We start from the raw sequence: 15,666 nt of genomic DNA, 5'->3' as shown, positions 1-15,666 counted from the left end.
GTGGAAGAGCTGCACCAGCAAGTGGAGGGAAAAGCTGACTGAAGAAATAATGGGATCAAAGGTGGCACACCTATTTCTCAAACCCAACTGATCCAAAATCACCCACCGCCTGAGCTCTGCCATGTGCCCCATAGCAGAGGACACTGTGGGTGATGCAAAGATGGGTAAGACACTCCCTGCCCTCCAGCTGAGGATAAGGAAAGCAACAGGAACATAAAACATAAGGCAGAACATGTTAAGTGCCAGAGAGAGGCCAGGTTTCTAGACGCCTCCAATTCTGTTCATAGGTTTCCCTGGTGCAGGCATACAGCCCAACACCTGGCGGTTATGTCTAACCTCTGTCTCACCCTTGTCCAAGTCCTGACCAGCCTCCCCCTGGCCTCTGGAGGTTTCTGGCCTGTAGTTTCTTTCCACCTAACAGCTGCCCTGGTCTCTGGCGGCATCCAACCCTCCTCCAGCCCACGCTGCCCCACTGCCAGTCAGTCACTTTTTCTGACCAGGCCATCCCCAGCTCCAAAGTCCCAGTGACCCATGTTAACTGCTCACATTTGTTCGCCCCCATCTCCCACTGCAGCTTTGTCTGTGTGAGAGAGTATCAAAGCAGGCACATACCAACTATTCCCCACAGACCACACAAATGGTGACCTCTTTTTCTTTTTGAAAGTCACGCCTTGACATTTTTGAGGTGAAAGCCTGTTGCTGGATCCTGAGGGGGATGCAGAGATCAGCCAGCCCAGGCCTCGTCCCTGAAGAACTTGCACTCAAGGCAATGGTTTCCCTTCTCAGAGGAAAAGCTATAGTGGCCTCGATGCCTCGCACCATGTGCCTGCCACACCCCTCCCAAGAATTCTCTGACCTCACCTCCTATAACTTTCTCCTTTGCACTCTCCAACTGCTCTGGCCGCCTTGCTAATCTGAAAACATTCACTCAAGCTCCTGCCTCAGGACCTTTACACTGGAGGTTCTTCTGCCCATCCCCCATATATGTGCATGGTTCACTCCCTCACCCCTGCCTTTAATCTTTACTCAAATGTTCTCAGTGCAGCCTTCCCTGCCCACCCTACCTAAGGCTGCCACATCTGTTCCACGCACATTCCCTATCTCCCCACATTTTTCTTTGGAGCATTCATCATCTAAAATACTATTTGTTTATGTTGGTTATTATCTATCTCCCGATTTCAGTTGCTCCATGAAGGTAGCAACATGGTCCATTAGTTCACTGATTGTCCCCAACACCTAGAACAGAGCCGGGCACTCAGTAGGTACTCATAAATACTTGTTGAATGAGTGAATGACCAACATCAATGCTTCCCCCTTCCATAAACCCTTCCCAGATCACTCCAAGCAGAAGGAAAGAGACCTTCCTCCCATGAACCCCCACAGGACTCTGAACACATTCTGTATTATACCCTGAACTCTCCTAAAAGGCAAGGATTTCCAAGGCAGTCTAGACAAAAAGCCACCCTGAAGACCACTGGTAGCTAAAGAAACCTGTTTGAGGAGAAGCCTCATGGTGTAGGAGTCTCAAACACGCTGAGGTTCCTCTCTCTTTCCTCCTTCATAGGTTAAGATGGGGGAAAGAGGATAAGAATCAATGTCTCCCTCCTTTCTGCAAAAGCCACTGGAAGGTCTACTCCTGTGTCAGGCCACAGAAACCAAAACACAGTGCTGAGGAGCAAAGAAGACGTGAGATGTTGTGAAGGATTCCCCGGGCACTCTAAGCAGCGACGGTGGAAACCCGTGGAATTCACTGAGAGAAGTTTCAGGGGCTAAAAAATGGAAATGATTCAAGGAGGCCTTCAAAACTTTCACAGGGGGTGGTTCCCTGGTACGTTGTTAATGCGAAGTACCAGGAAGCCAGAAACAAGAACGCGGCCAATGAGGACACAGCATAGGCAGAGAGAGCCCAGTGGTGCCCCGACGACCATGAGGCTCACCCAAGAAAGCTGTTAGAATGCAGATTCCTGGGCCCTATCACCAAGGTTTTGTCTCCATGGTTCTGTAGATGGCTTGTGCATGTGTTTTGTTTTGTTTTTGTTTAAAGGTATACAGTTAAGTTTAAAAGTTAAAAAATAAACAAGTCCCTCCCTCCTGATCCTGCACTCACCCTGTCCTTGTCACCCTCTGCCTAACCTTCCAGAGACAGTCTACACTGATACTGTCAACGTTGGCTGCACCTGGGGAACTCCAAAAAAATACCGATGCCGGGGCCCACCCCGGAGGTTCTGGTTTAGTGGTCCGTGGTGCAGCCTGAACGTTGGGGTTTGTTTTTTAAGGTTTCCAGATCACAGTCTTGTACAGCTGAGGTTTCGAACCATTGGTCCACATATTTACAAACATATATCCAAAAGTACATATTCCTTTCTTTTTCTACACAGATTGTAGCACACTCCGCACTAGTCTGCACCTTGATATCTCATGTAGTATATCATTGTATTAGCTTTCAGTTGCTGCTGTGACAAATTACCACATATTTAGTGGCTTAAAGCAACATCAATTCATTAGCTTACAGTTCTGTAGACAAGACGTCCAACATGGATCTCACAGGGTTAAGGTCAAGGTGTCAGCAGCGTGCATTCCCTTCTGGAGGCTCTAGGGGAGAATCTGTGTCCTTGCCTGTTGCAGTTTCTAGAGGCCACTCCCTTTCCTTGGTGTGATGGTTATAGGCCAACTGGGCGAGGCTATGATTCTCAGCGGTTTGTCAGGCACTAGGTAGTCACCTCCCATTTTGTGATCTAAAGTGAGTAGCCAATCAGTTGGAAGGGGCGTTTCCTTGGGGGTGTAGCCTACATCCAGGATGTAAATGGATGTTCTGGCAAAGCTCTCTCTCCCGATTCTGCATTCATCTCGTTGACGTCTAACGTCTGGATCTTGGGTCATGAGAAGACTTCAACCTGCTGCTGGACCTGCAGATTTTGGATTCACCAAGTCCTGAAACCCCATGAGCCATTAGCCTGCTGCCTGACCTACAGAGTTTGGGTTTGTCGGCCCCTGTAACCACGTGAGTCAGAAGCCTCCAGCCTGCTGCTTGACCCAAGGATTTGGGACTTGCCAGCCTCCACAATTGCTTGAGCAATTTTCTTGAATAAATCTCTCTCTGTATATTTACATATATGCTTCACTGGTTTTGTTCCTCTGTAGAACCTAGCCTAAGACACTTGGTTCATGGCCCCTTTCTCCATCTTCAAAGCCAGCAATGTCAGGTTGAGTCCTTCTCATGCCACCACCTTTCTGCATCTCTCTTCTGCTTCCCTCTTCCACTTTTAAGAACCATTGTGGTTATACTGGGCCCACTCAGATAATCCAGGATAACCTCCTATCATTTTTTTAAAAATTGTGCTTTAAGTGAAAGTTTACAGTTTAAGTTAGTTTCTCATACAAAAATTTATATACACATTGTTATGTGACCCTAGTAGTTGTTATTGTTGTTAGGTGCCATCGAGTCGGTTCCGACTCATAGCGACCCTGTACACAACAGAACGAAACACTGCCCGGTCCTGCACCACCCTTACAATCATTGTTATGCTTGAGCCCATCCTTGCTGCCACTATGTCAATCCATCTTGTTGAGGGTCTCCTCTTGTCCGCTGACCCTGTACTTCACACCAAGCATGATGTCCTTCTCCAGGGACGGATCCCTCCTGACAACAAGTCCAAAGTATGTAGGATGCAGTCTTGCCATCCTTGCTTCTAAGGAGCATTCTGGCTGTACTTCTTCTAAGACAGATGTGTTCATTGTTTTGGCAGTCCACGGCATATTCAACATTCTTCGCCAACACCACAATTCAAAGGCATCAATTCTTCTTCAGTCTTCCTTATTCATTGTTCAGCTTTCACATGCATATGATGCAATTGAAAAGACCATGGCTTGGGTCAGGTGCACCTTAGTCTTCAAGGTCACATCTTTGCTTTTCAATACTTTAAAGAGGTCCTTTGCAGCAGATTTGCCCAATGCAATGTGTCTTTTGATTTTTGACTGCTGCTTCCATGGATAATAATTGTGGATACAAGTAAAATGAAATCCTTGACAACTTCAATATTTTCTCTGTTTATCATGATGTGGCTTATTGGTCCAGTTGTGAGGATTTTTGTTTTCTTTATGTTGAGGTGTAATCCGTACTGAAGGCTGTAGTCTTTGATCATTAGTAAGTGCTTCAAGTCCTCTTCACTTTCAGCAAGCAAGGTTGTGACAGCACACTCCTCCTTTCCACCCTGGATTTCCTGTGTCAATTCAACCAGCTCCTATTCCTTTTTGTCTTCTCATTTCACATCTGGACAGGAACTGCCCATTTAGTCTCATGTATCTACTTGAGCTAAGAAGCACCCTCTTCACGAGTATCATTTTATGTCTTATAGTCCAGTCTAATCTTTATCTGAAGAGTTGGCTTTGGGAATGGTTTCAGTTCTGGACTAACAGAGTCAGGGGTCATGTCTTCTGGGGTACCTCCAGTCTCAGTCAGACCATTACATCTGGTCTTTTTACAAGAATTTGAGTTCTGCACCCTACTTTTCTCCTGCTCCGTCAGGGACTCTCTATTGTGTTCCCTGTCAGGGCAGCCATTCGTGGTGGCCAGGCACCATCTAGTTCTGGTCTCGGGCTGTTGTAGTCTCTGGTTTATGTGGCCCTTTCTGTCTCTTGGGCTCATATTTTCCTTGTGTCTGTTGTTCTTCATTCTCCTTTGTTCCAGGTGGGTTGGGACAAATTCATGTATCTTAGATAGCCACTTGCTACCTTTTAAGACCCCAGATGCCACTCACCAAAGTGGGATGAAGAACTTTTCTTAATACACTTTATTATGCCAGTTGACCTAGGAAAAAATTGACCTAGGAGTCCCCTGAAATCATGGGCCCCAGAACCCTGCCCCTGCTACTCTGTCCCTCGAAGTATTTGGCTGTAATCAGGAAACTTCTTAGTTTTTGGTTTAGTCTAGTTGTGCCGACTTCCCCTGTATTGTGTGTTGTCCTTCGCTTTACCTAAGATAATTCACAACCTAGTTAGTGAATAACCCTCTCTCTCCCTCCCCACCCTCGTTCCCATCAAAGAATGTTTTCTTCTGTGTTTAAACCTTTTCTTGAGTTATTACAATAGTGGTCTCATACAATATTTGTCGTTTTATAAGGGAAATACAGGGTGGAGAGGAGGAGTGTGTTGTCACATTGTAGGGGGAGCAACTAGGGTCCATAACAATGTGTGTATAAGATTTTGTATGAGAAACTGACTTGAACTGTAAACTTTCACTTAAAGCACAATAAAAAAAGTAGATTAAAAAAACTGTCCTTTTGTGACTAATTTCACTCATCGTAATGCCTTCAAGATTCAACCATTTTATGAGATGTTTTACAGATTCATTGTTGTTCTTTATGCTGTGTAGTATTCCATTGTGTGGATATACTCTAATTTGTTTATCCAGTCATCTTTTGATGGGCACCTAGGTTGTTTCCATCTTTTTGCTATCGTGAACAGTGGTGCAATGAACATAGGTGTGCATATATCTATTCATGTGACAGCTCGTATTTCTCTAGGATATATTCCAAGGAGTGGGATTGCTGGATCGTATGGTACTTCTATTTCTACCTTTTTAAGGGAGCATCAAAACAATTTCCAAAGTGGTTGTAACATTTTACATTCCTACCAGAAGTGTATAAGTGTCTCAGTCTCTCCACAACCTCTCCAACATTTTGTTTTTTGGATTAATGCTAGCCTTGTTGGGTGAGATGGTATCTCACTGTAGTTTTGATTTGCATTTCTCTAGTAGCTAATGATGGTGAGCGTTTCCTTACGTATCTGGTAGCTGCCTGAATGTCTTCTTTGGTGAAGTGCCTGTTCATATCCTTTGCCCATTTTTTGATTGGGTTATTTGTCCTTTTTGTTGTTCAGGTTTTGCAGTATCTTGTAGACTTTAGAGATTAGATGCTGATCGGATTTGTCATAGCCAAAAATTTTTTCTAGTCTGTAGGTTATCTTTTTACTCTTTTGATAAAGTCTTTTGATGAGCGTGTTTGATTTTTAGGAGCGCCCAGTTGTCTAATTTCTCTTCTGGTGTTTGTGCAGTTAGTAATGTTTTGTATTCTGTTTATGCCACATATTAGGGCTTCTAGCATTGTCCCTATTTTTTCTTCCATGATCTCTATCATTTTAGATTTTACATTTAGGTCTTTGGTCCATTTTGAGTTAGTTTTTGTGCATGGTGTGAGGTATGGGTCTTGTTTTTTTTTTTTTTTTTTTTTTGCAGGTGGATATCCAGTTATGCCAGCACCATTTGTTAAAGAGACTGTCTTTTCCCCAATTAAAGGAATTTGGGCCTTTCTCAAATATTAGCTGCTCATAGGGGGATGAATTTACATCTGGATTCTCAATTCTGCTCCATTGGTCTATGTATCTGTTGTACCAGTACCAGGGCTGTTTCGACTACTGTGGCAGTATAATAGGTTCTAAAATTATGTAGTGTGAGGCCTCCCACTTTGTTCTTCTTCTTCAGTAATGCTTTCCGTATCTGGGGCCTCTTCCCTTTCCATAAGAAGTTGGTGATTTGTTTCTCCATTGCATTAAAAAAATGCCATTGGAATTTGAATTGGGATTGCATTGTATCTATAGATTGCTTTGGGTAGAACAGAACTTTTCACAACGTTGAGTCTTCCTATCCATGAGCAATGTATGTTTTTCCACTTATGTAGGTCTCTTTTGGTTTCTTGCAGTAGTGTCTTATAGTTTTCTTTGTATAGGTCTTTTACATCTCTGGCTAGATTTATTCCTAAGTATTTTATCTTGGGGGCTACTGTAAATGGTATTGATTTGGTGATTTCCTCTCCGAAGTTCTCTTTGTTGGTGTAGAGGAATCCAACTGATTTTTGTATGTTTATCTTGTATCCTAATACTTCGCTGAAATCTTCTATCAGTTCAAGTAGTTTTCTTGTGGATTCCTTGGGGTTTTCTGTGTATAAGATCATATCATCTGCAAATAGAGATACTTTTACTTCTTCCTTACCAATCTGGATGCCCTTTATTTCTTTTTCTAGCCTAATTGCTCTGGCTAGGACCTCCAGCACAATGTGGTAATATAGGGCTTCCTTGTCTGGTTCCCATTCTCAAGGGGAATGCTTTCACACTCTCTCCATTTAGGATGACGTTGGCTGTTGGCTTTGTATAAATGCCCTTTACTACGCTGAGGAATTTCCCTTCTATTCCTGTTTTGCTGAGAGTTTTTATCATGAATGCGTGTTGAACTTTGTCAAAAGCCTTTTCTGCATCAATTGATATCATGTGATTCTTGTCTTTTATTTATATGACAGATTACGTTTGTTTTTCTAATGTTGAACCATCCCTGCATACCTAGATTCAATGGAATTTAGGGCTAAATGTCCCCAGCATCCTGATTATCTGCCCATATGTCCCCATTCCAATTTCAGGATCCCAATTCTTCCCAATCAATGCTCTCACGTTAACTTCAGATACCATTTGAGGTTGGGAATTCAACTGGCATATAATCCAGCCATACTTACAGTATGGCTCTGGCTTTAATTTTGGGCAGTATCAGCTCTGTTACTACAAGAAACAAGGCTCCTTTCAGGGCACAAGCGGAAAGTTTGAGGTCGTTTAAGTGACGCTTGAGCTTTGACTCTGAAGCCCTGAGCTCATCTGTTTCTTTCACCACTGTGTCTAGCAAAGGTAAGACCAACCAACTACCTTCCTTACTTCTCATTCTGGTAAAATCGTAGAAGAGTTTCAAACATGTGATCACCCAGAGCCTTGCCTCACATCAATACTTGATCTACTGGTGGTGACACTTTGCATATTTTTATTGCCACCTCATTCCATGGATTACCAGGGCCTTCTTTACTACTGGTAGCAGAGTCATCAACATCTTTAAGACTAACTAGACTTAAGAACCAATTGAGAAAACTCATCCATACAATTTTGTTTCTCTAGAACTACTCCTGGTACCAAATGTCTTAGGCTGGGTTCTCTAGAGAAGCAAAACTAGTGAAGTTCATAGAAAGAGAGAGGGATTAATTTATATCAAGGAAATGGCTCACCTTGTTGTAGAGGCTGCAAAATCTCAAGGTAATGGGTCAGGCATCAGGCTGGAGGCTTCTCCTGACTCACAGCTGCAGGAGATGAGGAACCCAGGTCATTAGGTCAGATGCCAGGCTGCTGGCTCAAGCCCCAAGAACCGGAGGTCAGATACAACAAGCCAATTGCAGGATCCAGAACAAAAGCCAGCTAGTTTTGCCAGAAAGTCCATATATATTGGATGTAGGCCACACCTCCAAGAAAACTCCCTCTCAGTTGATTGACTTCTCACAGCAGATCTCATCGTAGAGGTCATTACATCATCATATAACTGCCAAGTTGACACACAACCTTAACCATCATATCGGTGATCGAAAAATTGCATTGATTATGGGTACGGTTGCACAGCCAATTATTGTAATTGCTATCAATACGTTGTACACCTGCAACTAGTTGAATTGGCAGAAGTCGTGTGATGGATACATTTACAACAACAAAAAGGAATATGGCTGCTGCTGATTATGATCAAACACCTCATGGGATCTGGTGCCTTGGTTTGGAGGTTTAGGGTCATGTTTTCATGGGACATCCCAGTTCATTGTCCTAATACCATGTTTAGTGCTATTCTACCTAAGTCGTTGCTAGTGCCTGGGGTCTTAAAAGCTTGCAAGAGGCCATGCATGCAAGGCTTAACAATTGGTCCCTATTCACTTGGAGCAACAAAGGAAGGAGAGTCAGGAATAGGAGGAGGATACAGAATGCGTGCCTAATTGCCTCTATGAACAACTGCCTCTTTGCTATGAGATCAGAAAAACTGATGATGCCTGGCTACCACTACTGAACATTTTGATCAAAGGTTCCACAGAAGAGTTCTGATCAAAAGGGAGAAAACGCAGACTAGAATTTCAAATTCTCATAGACCCTAGACTTTCTGGAGCCATGGAGGGTATGTGAACCCCTGAAACTATTGCCCTAAGATAATCTGTAAGCCTTAAACCAAAAATACCCCCTGAAGTCATCTTAAAAGTGAACAACAGTTTAGCTTAACTAGTAAAAAAGGTTTGCCCTGAGCATTTCACTCTTTTAAGAACTATCTATATGGGATCAAATTGACACAGCAACTTGAAAGATTAGATAGGAACCTTAGGGGGCAGTGAGTTTATGTTAATCAGGAACTCAGAAAAGGAGGGTGAGAATGGCTGTACAACTCGAATAATGCAATCTATGTCACTAGACTGTACATGTAGAAACTGTTGAATTGGTGTATGTTTTGCTGTGTATATTCTCAACAACTGGAAACCCTGGTGTCATAGTGGTTAAGTACTACAGCTGCTAACCAAAAGCTCGGCAGTTCGAATCCACCAGGTGCTCCCTGAAAACTCTATGGGGCGATTCTCCATCCTATAGGGTTGCTATGAGTCAGAATCGACTTGATAGCAATGGGTTTTTTTATTCCCAATAACAACAAAAAGAAAATGCTGACACAGCCGTGTGAGACAGAATTTCAGAGTGGCATATAACCTGTGTGAGGCAGAGGCAGCATAGAACCTAAGACTTCTGACTCCAGATTCATTTCCCTACTCAGCTGCCTGTAAAACCAGCAAGGGTACCCTTCCTTGAATTGGAAAAGAATGTGTAACACCACCACAACTGGAGTGGGAGTGGAAATAAGGTTTTTGGGGTCTAGTGGGTCAGATTTACAGAAAGATGGCTGCCACACTAGTTTCAGTGCCTCCAAGCCCAGGGCCAAGTGAACCAATGTCCTGTACTAAGTGTGGACTAACTGCTGTAACAACCCCTACCCATGTCCCATGGCTTAACACAATTCAGATTTATTTCTTGCTCACTGTTACCATACAATGCTGGGGTGGGCGAGGGCCTGCTCTACAGAATCATTCAGGGGTCCAGGTTCCCTCCATCTACTGGCTCAGCCACCTAGAGACTCAGCAAACTCCATTCATTGGATCTTCTGTTCCCGACTAGCGGGAAGAGCATGGAGAACCACAGAGGTGTTTTCACAGGCAGTCCTCACTAAACAGGTCACCTTCGCACATGTTCCATTGGCCAGAATTCATCACACGGCCTCACCTAATTGCAAAGGAGACTGGGAGATGTAGTCTAGCCTTGTGCCCAGGAAAAAGAGAAGCGTGGATGTTGGTGAGCACTAGCAATCTCTGCCACTGTGGGCAAGTCTCTGGCAGTTCTGCCACTCTTAGTGAGTGAACAGTCTCAGTGAAACTTGGGGAGCAGCAACCACAGAGTTCACTTTGGCTGTGGACCCAGGATCACAAAAGGCTTAGAAACATGGAGGACAGAGGCAATGGAAGAAAGGCTTACCTTGTTACCACATTCTAGCTTGGAGCTCTGAATCTGAGGATTCTAAATTCTAACTTGGGTTTCCAAGATGTTATATAATCAAGGTAGAACATATTTGATTTATAATTTTTAAATATTGAGATACGGCATATGGGCTTCCCTTTGAATTTATGCTCTGGCCTTAATATGTTGGGGATGGGCCTGGTGGTTAAAGGCATGTACTTTTAGTACCAAACAAAAAACAGTTGCTGGCCAGTAGATTCTGGCTCATGGAGACCCTATGAGTCTCAGAGCAGAACTGTGCTCCATAGGGTTTTCAATGCATGTGATCTTTTAGACTGCCAAGCCTTTTCTTCAAAGTGCCTCTATGTGGATTTGAACTGCCAACCTTTCAGTTAGTATCTGATAAACTCTTTGTGCCACACAGGCACCCTACTTTAGTAACAGACAGATCTGATTTTAAAAAATCTGGGCCTGCCAGTTATTGGCTGTGTGCCTTTGGGCAATTTGCTTGGACTCTCTAACCTAATAATACTGCTGTTAAGTTAAAGCTTTCAGCTGCAAGTAATAGTATCCCAGCTCGAATGACTTTATCATAAACAGAAATGTTCTGGTTGTTGGAACTGAGGCAGCCCACTGGTGGCCACGTCTGGCACATGGACACAGCTTATCTGAACACCAGAGCTGAGGCAGCCCACTGGTGGCCACGTCAGGCACAGGGACACAGCTGTCTGAACACCAGAACTCAGGCAGCCCACTGGTGGCCACGTCAGGCACAGGGACACAGCTGTCTGCACACCAGAACTCAGGCAGCCCACTGGTGGCCACGTCAGGCACAGGGACACAGCTGTCTGAACACCAGAACTCAGGCAGCCCACTGGTGGCCACATCAGGCACAGGGACACAGCTGTCTGCACACCAGAACTCAGGCAGCCCACTGGTGGCCACGTCAGGCACAGGGACACAGCTGTCTGAACACCAGAACTCAGGCAGCCCACTGGTGGCCACGTCAGGCACAGGGACACAGCTGTCTGCACACCAGAACTCAGGCAGCCCACTGGTGGCCACGTCAGGCACAGGGACACAGCTGTCTGCACACCAGCAGCAGCACATGGTCCTTGCATCTCTCAGCTCTGCGTTCCTATGGTGGCTTCATTCTCAGGCAGCCTACACATGCTAACAAGCCTATATCCTTCTTCCTTAGCAATTCCAGCAGGAAAATTAAAAACATCTTCACCTTTCTAGAGTTCCAGAAAAGTCCAGAAATTTGCTGATTGGTTATATGCCCAGCATGGAGGGTCTGGGTCTATCTCCCTGTAAATCATATGTATTAAACGTGGGGGAAGAGACAGTTCAGCAAATAAAAATGAAGACGTGGTTACGGGGAGATGGATGAGGCAAAAACAATGAGGTTGTAGGGATTAAATGCTTAGCACTCGATGTCAGCCACTAATAATGTTAGCAAGAAAATACACATGGCCTCAAACTGGCTATGCACACTGAATAGAAAACAAGTGAAGGCTGCACTCATTTTCTAATACTAAACTGCCCTAAACTCTTTGCAATCAGACTTTGAAACTCGATATGAAGACTTTGGAATGAAGTTACTACCTCAGAATACAAAGGTCTTGATGTGTATGAATCATGCTTTTAGTTACTGTGGTTGATTCTACAATGCCAACCTCTGCCCCATTGGTGGCCTTCAGCCTCAAGAGGTGTGCGCTGAAACCAGGCCACGCTCACCAAGAAGACCCATGTTTCTGGAATTTTGCAGAGCGGTACCTGAATCTAAAAACCATCAAGTTTACGGACGTGTATGTGGCCAAACTGAGGCAACGCTGGGTCTATCTAGCATTGTATGAAAGAACCCACCATTACTGGGAACTCACCAGAATGTGTGCTTCCTACTTACCTTCTACAGTCTCCAGTTACAGGATAACCCTTGAAATGAGTATTCTTATTGACCTTGACAGAATTTGACCTAGACTCTCAATAGGCCTTTTTCTGTGCACTTACATAGTTACATTTTTTTTTCTACTTTTGATGACTGATAAAAATAGGCTAAAACCAAAAAAGCCAAACCCACTGCCGTCGAGTCGATTCCGACTCATAGCGACCCTATAGGACAGAGCAGAACTGCCCGATAGAGTTTCCAAGGAGTGCCTGGTGGATTCAAACTGTCGACCTCTTGGTTAGCAGCCATAGCACTTAACCACTAACGCCACCAGGGTTTCCCCCAAAATAGGCTACGTATAACCATTTTTAACATTTCCACAATTTATTTTGAGAAATTTCAAACTTACAGAAGTTGAAATAGTAATATTAAAATATTAAAGTTGCCTGGACACACAAGGATTGTGGATCAAAAAAACTTGGCAACTTCTGCTCTGAGCTAATATCCAGGCACCTTCTCTAGGGTCACAAGGGAAGCAACCTCACTTTTAGTGAGAGCTTTCTTTCCTCAGGAAGTCTCTGTAATGACTTTTTTACAGTGCTTTCACTCATCTCATTAGACACTCACAATCCTGCAAGGCACACAGGATGGGGGTACTCCTGTCTTACAGATTAGGAAACAAACTTGAGAGATCAAGTGATCTACCTGCTCAAGGTTTCAAGTCATTAAGTGACCCAGCTGAAACTGGAACCTAAGACTTCTGACTTCAGCTACTCACCGCTCTATGGTCACTTCCTCTACTGGATACACAAAGGCAGAACGCCAAAACTTCTTCTCCAAGCAGATACGTAAAGGTGAAGTGTTTCTGTCTCACCGTTCTGATAATCGGGGAGCAAATGTTCACCAGGACCCATGTGTATGGCATAATCAGTCAGAAATCTCAACAGGAACATACAACCGCAGTGGAGGCTGGTCGTGGAAGGACACACACAGAGGATACTGGAGTTTCTGACCACTGCCCCTGGTTTGAGTTCAACGTTTATGGAGGGCTTACTCCTTCCCAGGCACTAAGCTTGGGGTACAGAGCAAATAAGACAGGCGAGGATTCTGCCCCTGTGGAGCTCACATTCCAGGGGGTTAATGAACAATCCAGAAGCTACCGCTAAGACACTGGTGGGCTGTGTCCGGCCCACATTAGTGTTTCGTTTGGTCCAAACTGTGCTTAAATTTTTAAAAATACGTTGCAAACTTCTAACTTCTCTGAAATAGGCAAATTTGGCTGGATTCTTGAATAAGTAGCTGTCATTCCTGCCCCTTTTCCAGGACCCATGACCTGCACATCACTGCAAGTTCCCACCATTTCCTAATGTCTAACACCCAGATGACTGGCCCGATTCATGCATTTATGTCACCCAGTTTGCCTCCATAAGCATTTAAGATAAACCCCCTGACGCAAACAAATACCCAAACAAGGTAGCATTAAATAATACAAGATAAATAGAACACGCTAGTGTTATGACGTGATGACTGGAGGAATGGGCTACTTCAGACTGGGTGGCCAAGAAGGATCTCTCTGAAGCGTTATTTAAGCTGAAAACTTAATTATGACAAGCACAATGAGGCTGTCAACAGAAAAGGAAAATGCTTCCAAGTGAGGGGGCAGCAAACGCGCAAGCCCCACCTGAGGCTGGAAAGACCTTGGCTTGATTTGCTCAAGGACTGACAAGGTTGAGGTGGTTGGGACAGTGGTATAAAGATCACACGAGAAGGAAGGAGCCAGATTACACAGGGCTTTGTAGGCCATGGTGAGAATTTTGGATCTTATTCCAAGTGTGATGGAAAGTCTCTGGAGTGTTTTAAACTAGGGAATAACGTGACCTGGATTACATTTTCAAGAGATTACTCTGCTGTGTGGAACAGTGATTTAATGAGCAAGAAAGGAGGCAAAGTGCCATCAGGAAGCTATATTCTAGTGGGTAGGACTAAAGTGGTAACAGAAAAGACGGAGAAAGTAGCAGACTCAAGACAGAATTTGGAGTATAACCAAAAGAATTTTCAGATGGAGTGGACGGTAGCAGAGACGAGGGGAAGGGTAGAGAGAGTAATAATAAGGGAGAAATCTAGGGTAATCTCAAGGTTTTGGCTTGTTTAAACATTTACAGAGTTAAGGAAGACCAGTTTTAGGGAGAAAGACCAAGAATTTGATTTTGGATGACTAAATTTTGCCTAGACTCGGTCTTTCTAGATTTCTCCTTTCCCTTACCTCCTTCATTTAAGCAGCCCTCAAAAAAAAAAAAAAAAAAAATTAAACTTCTAAATAACGAAACCTTATCAAATCTATTCCTTGAACTTCATGGAAACCCTGCTGGAGTAGTGGTTAAGTGCTATGGCTGCTAAGCAAAAGGTTGGCAGTTTGAATCCACCAGATGCTCCTTGGAAACTCTATGGGGGCAGTTTTACTGTTCCATAGGGTCACTATGAGTCAGAATCAGCTTGATGGTAATTGGTTTGGTTTTTTGATTTGAACTCCATACCCATGGCCCCTGTCCTTTTATAATAGTCTTCTACAGCTATGAATTAACTAACAAATAGCACTTAATAGAACAGAACGTGCCTCCATCTCTCTCCCACACAAACTATCCTTAATGGCAAAGACTATTCCTTACTGATGTTTATCTCCAGTGCCTAGCATGGTGCTGGGCACAGAGTGGCCACTCGAGCATCTGATACACTGAAAAGAGGTTTCCTCAAACTGGATGCAGCTTCCTAGAAGAGTTCCATCTTGGGGTTCTATGATTTCTCCACACAACTTAATGCAGAACCAGGTTCAAAATGCATGATCAAGTCCCAGAAACCCTGCCTTCCCAAAGGATGTGTTTCTTTCTTTCTAATTTGGTTCCAAACCACTGTTTGATTTCCACTTTTATCAGGCAGCTAAAAAATGATACTGGATAACAGGTAACATGTTACTATTCTTTTCCACCTTTCTTCCAAATCCAGGGTATTTTATACCTTCATACCCTGACATCTTTGCAAAGCTGTCACAGGATACGATTACTTTCCATTTTACAAATTAAAAAACTGAGGCACAGAATAAAATCTCTTCATTATTTTTTGATGGAGTTAGGTGCCTTGACTAGATAAAAAAAATCAGCCTTTCCCTAACCCCATATGATAGTTTTATAACTGGAAAACAATCCAATCTCCCATCCCTGCAAAATTGCTGGTTAATATTCAGGTGTTCCCTAAATTTTGCCTCCACAATTACAAACTTTTTTGGGTACCAGGGTGTGTTGATACAAGGTTAAAGACCACATTGTTCTCGCTCTCAATTCCATGTACCACTCTCCTCCATGCCCTTGGGCCCAGGAGAAAGGGAAGCACCTTGGTCATTATCCTGAGAGGTCAATAAAGACCTGGAATCACAACCAGCAAGAAGAGAGATC

This window comes from Elephas maximus, chromosome 12 (genome assembly GCF_024166365.1).
Source record: "Elephas maximus indicus isolate mEleMax1 chromosome 12, mEleMax1 primary haplotype, whole genome shotgun sequence".
NCBI lineage: Eukaryota > Metazoa > Chordata > Mammalia > Proboscidea > Elephantidae > Elephas > Elephas maximus.
This window is presented reverse-complemented; position numbering follows the sequence as displayed.